We start from the raw sequence: 4,971 nt of genomic DNA on the forward strand, positions 1-4,971 counted from the left end.
CCCCCTTTACTTGCAGGAGTACATCTTGGATCTGCCAATTATGTTATGGTCGGAGTCCTACTCATGGCGACCTGGTCGAATTGGGAGAAGCTGTAGGTATTATTGCGGGTCAATCAATTGGGGAACCAGGAACTCAACTAACATTAAGAACTTTTCATACCGGTGGAGTATTCACAGGCGGTACTGCCGAGCATGTACGAGCTCCTTCTAATGGAAAAATAAAATTCAATGAGGATTTGGTTCATCCCACACGTACCCGTCATGGGCATCCTGCTTTTCTATGTTCTATAGACTTGTATGTAACTATTGAGAGTCGGGATATTCTACATAATGTAAATATTCCACCAAAAAGTTTTATTTTAGTTCAAAATAATCAATATGTAGAATCAGAACAAGTGATTGCTGAGATTCGTGCTGGAACGTCCACTTTTCATTTTAAAGAGAAGGTACGAAAACATATTTATTCTGAATCAGAGGGAGAAATGCACTGGAGTACCGATGTCCACCATGCACCTGAATATACATATGGTAATGTTCATCTATTATCAAAAACGAGTCATTTATGGATATTAGCGGGAGGTCCGTGCAGATCCAGTATAGTGTCTTTTTCGCTCCACAAGGATCAAGATCAAATGAATGTTTATTCTTTTTCTGTCGAAGAAAGATATATCTCTGACCTATCAATGACTAATGGTCGAATAAGACATAAATTGTTGGATACTTCTGGTAAAAAAGATAAGAAAATTATTGACTATTCAATAAGACCTGATCAAACGATGTCTAATGGTCATTTGAATTTCATATATCCTTCTATTATCCAAGGGAATTCTTATTTCTTGGCGAAAAAGCGAAGAAATAGATTCATCATCCCATTACAATACAATCAAGAACGAGAGAAAGAACTAATACCCTGTTTTGGTATTTCGATCGAAATACCAAAACAGGGTATTTTACGTAGAAATAGTATTCTTGCTTATTTTGATGATCCACGATACAGAAGAAGCAATTCAGGAATTACTAAATATGGAACCGTAGAGGTCAATTCAATCATAAAAAAAGAGGATTTGATTGAGTATCGAGGACCAAAAGAATTTAGTCCGAAATACCAAACGAAAGTAGATCGGTTTTTTTTCATTCTCGAAGAAGTGCATATCTTACCCGGATCTTCGTTGATAATGGTCCGGAACAATAGTATCATTGGAGTAGATACACAACTCGCTTTAAATACAAGAAGTCGAGTAGGCGGATTAGTCCGAGTGGAGAGAAAAAAAAAAAATATTGAACTAAAAATATTTTCCGGAGATATTTATTTTCCTGGAGAGGCAGATAAGATATCCAGGCACAGCGGCATTTTGATACCACCGGAAACAGAAAAAAAAATTTCTAAGGAATCAAAAAAATGGAAAAATTGGATCTATGTCCAACGGATCACACCTACCAAGAAAAAGTATTTTGTTTTGGTTCGACCCGTAGTCACATATGAAATAGCTGATGGCATAAATTTAGCAACACTTTTTCCTCAAGATCTCCTGCGGGAAAAGGATAATGTCCAACTTAGAGTTGTCAATTATATCCTTCATGGAAATGGCAAGTCAATTCGAGGAATTTCTCACACAAGTATTCAATTAGTTCGGACTTGCTTAGTATTGAATTGGGATCAAGAGCAAAAAGGTTCTCCGGAAGAGGTTCACGCTTCCTTTGTTGAGGTAAGAACAAATGATCTGATTCGAGATTTCATAAGAATTGAGTTAGTCAAGTCCACTATTTCGTATACCGGAAAAAGATATGATAGGGCAAGTTCCGGATTGATTTCCGATAATGGATTAGATCGCACAAATATCAATCCTTTTTTTTACAAGGCCAGGATTCAATCACTTACCCAACATCAAGGTACTATTGGTACATTGTTAAATCGAAATAAGGAATGCCAATCTTTGATAATTTTGTCATCATCCAATTGTTTTCGAATTGGCCCATTCAATGGTTCAAAATATAACAATATGACAAAAGAATCGGATCCCATAATCCCAATTAAGGATTTGCTGGGTCCCTTAGGCACTATTGTACCTAAAATAGCAAATTTCTATTCATCTTACCATTTAATAACTTATAATCAGATCTTGTTAAAGAAATATTTGCTACTTGACAATTTTCAACAGACTTTCCAAGTACTTCAAGTACTTAAATACTGTTTAATAGATGAAAATAGGAGGATTTATAACCCCGATCCATGCAGTAACATCATTTTGAATCCATTCCATTTGAATTGGCACTTTCTCCATCACGATTATTGGGAAGAGACATCTAAAAAAATTCGTCTTGGACAATTTTTTTGTGAAAATGTATGTCTATTCAAATACGAACCACACGTAGAAAAATCTGGTCAGATCATAATTGTTCATGTTGACTCCTTAGTTATAAGATCGGCTAAGCCCTATTTGGCCACTCCAGGAGCTACTGTTCATGGCCATTATGGAGAAATCTTTTACGAAGGAGATACATTAGTTACATTTATATATGAAAAATCGAGATCTGGTGACATAACGCAAGGTCTTCCAAAAGTGGAACAAATCTTAGAAGTACGTTCTATTGATTCAATATCGATGAACCTCGAAAGGAGAGTTGAAGGTTGGAACGAAGGTATACCAAAAATTCTTGGAATCCCCTGGGGATTCTTGATTCAAGCGGAGCTAACCATAGTTCAAAGTCGTATCTCTTTGGTTAATAAAATCCAAAAGGTTTATCGATCCCAGGGGGTACAGATCCATAATAGACATATAGAGATTATTGTACGTCAAGTAACATCAAAAGTGTTGGTTTCAGAAGATGGAATGTCTAATGTTTTTTCACCTGGGGAATTAATCGGATTGTTGCGAGCGGAACGAGCGGGGCGCGCTTTGGACGAAGCGATCTCTTATCGGGCAATCCTATTGGGAATAACGAGGGCATCTTTGAATACTCAAAGTTTCATATCCGAAGCAAGTTTTCAAGAAACCGCTCGAGTTTTAGCAAAAGCTGCTCTACGAGGTCGTATTGATTGGTTGAAAGGCCTGAAAGAGAACGTTGTTCTGGGTGGGATTATACCCGTTGGTACCGGATTCAAAAAATTAGTGCACCGTTCAAGGCAAGACAAGAACATTTATTTGGAAATCAAAAGAAAGAATCTATTCGATTTGGAAATGAGAGATATTTTGTTACACCATAGAGAATTATTTTGTTCTTACGTCCCATTTCCATGAGACATCAGAACAATCGTTTACGCGATTTCATGATTCCTAAGAGCAGATTCTTTTACTTTAACTATCTTTTCACTTTTAACTATCTGTCTTTTAACTTAACTATCTGGTCCGAGTATTGATTTGGTAAAAAAAAAATAAGTAATTAAAAGACATTAATGGTTTGTACCGTGTATCAACGGTTAATTCCCGGTAGAAGGTTCCATCGGAACAATTATTTATTTCAAAGTACCTCGTCTCTTTGTTAAAAAAATAAAAAAGAAAAAACAAAAAGGAAGTGTGGGGAAAAATGACAAGAAGATATTGGAACATCAATTTGGAAGAGATGATGGAGGCCGGAGTTCATTTTGGTCATGGTACTAAGAAATGGAATCCTAGAATGGCCCCTTACATCTCTGCAAAGCGTAAAGGTATTCATATTACAAATCTCACTAGAACGGCTCGTTTTTTATCAGAAGCCTGTGATTTAGTTTTTGATGCAGCAAGTAGGGGAAAAAACTTCTTAATTGTTGGTACCAAAAATAAAGCAGCGGATTCAGTAGCATCAGCTGCAATAAGGGCCCGGTGTCATTATGTTAATAAAAAATGGCTCGGTGGTATGTTAACGAATTGGTCTACTACGGAAACGAGACTTCAAAAGTTCAGGGATTTAAGAGCAGAACAAAAGATGGGGAAACTCAACCGTCTTCCCAAAAGAGATGCCGCAATGTTGAAGAGAAAATTATCTGCCTTGCAAACATATCTCGGCGGTATCAAATATATGACGGGATTGCCTGATATTGTGATCATCGTTGATCAGCAAGAAGAATATATGGCTCTTCGAGAATGTGTAATTTTAGGGATTCCGACGATTTGTTTAATCGATACAAATTGTGACCCCGATCTCGCAGATATTTCGATCCCAGCCAATGATGACGCTATAGCTTCAATCCGATTGGTTCTTAACAAATTAGTATCCGCAATTTGTGAGGGCCGTTGTAGCTATATAAGAAATCGTTGATTATGATTAAGAATAATTAGTTAATTATTTGGGGATTTTATAGATTTATTGGATCGGTTACTATTCTTGAATTAAAAAAAAGAAAAAACAAAATGGAAATGTGGGCATATTGATAATATGTTATGATGTTATGTGATTTCTTGGTATCCTATGTAATTTCTTGATATCCTAAATATACGATTGATGAATACAATTAGTGATTCAAGTTGGTGAGTTGAGAAAGAGATGGTTGAATCAAAATAATTTATTTTTTGAAGTTCAATTTTTGTTAGAGGACCATATGAATGTTATACCATGTTCCATTAAAACACTCAAGGGGTTATACGATATATCGGGTGTAGAAGTAGGCCAACATTTCTATTGGCAAATAGGAGGTTTACAAGTCCATGCCCAAGTACTTATCACTTCTTGGGTAGTAATTGCTATCTTATTAGGTTCGGTGATCCTAGCTGTTCGGAATCCACAAACCATTCCGACCGGCGGTCAGAATTTCTTCGAATATGTCCTTGAATTTATTCGAGACTTGAGCAAAACCCAGATTGGAGAAGAATATGGTCCTTGGGTTCCCTTTATTGGAACTATGTTCCTATTTATTTTTGTTTCTAACTGGTCAGGTGCTCTTTTACCTTGGAAAATTATACAGTTACCTCATGGGGAGTTAGCTGCGCCCACGAATGATATAAATACTACTGTTGCTTTAGCTTTACTCACGTCAGTCGCATATTTTTATGCGGG

General features: G+C 36.5%; 2 protein-coding genes across 2 annotated transcripts in view; both read left to right on the plus strand.

Annotated features, from left to right (window-relative positions):
* LOC135656618 (DNA-directed RNA polymerase subunit beta) overlaps positions 1–4,458 on the plus strand; it is a 17,764-nt gene extending 13,306 nt beyond the window's left edge. Inside the window, exon 1 of the mRNA XM_065175856.1 lies at positions 1–4,458. This exon is cut by the window's left edge and continues 13,306 nt beyond it. The gene's annotated coding sequence lies outside the window, so the exon portion shown is untranslated.
* Positions 1–4,871, plus strand: part of LOC135656619 (DNA-directed RNA polymerase subunit beta'-like) — an 8,223-nt gene extending 3,352 nt beyond the window's left edge. Inside the window, exon 1 of the mRNA XM_065175857.1 lies at positions 1–4,871. This exon is cut by the window's left edge and continues 3,352 nt beyond it. The gene's annotated coding sequence lies outside the window, so the exon portion shown is untranslated.
* The last annotated feature ends 100 nt before the right edge of the window (positions 4,872–4,971 follow it).

Source organism: Musa acuminata, unplaced genomic scaffold (assembly GCF_036884655.1).
Source record: "Musa acuminata AAA Group cultivar baxijiao unplaced genomic scaffold, Cavendish_Baxijiao_AAA HiC_scaffold_184, whole genome shotgun sequence".
In the NCBI taxonomy this organism is placed as follows: domain Eukaryota; kingdom Viridiplantae; phylum Streptophyta; class Magnoliopsida; order Zingiberales; family Musaceae; genus Musa; species Musa acuminata.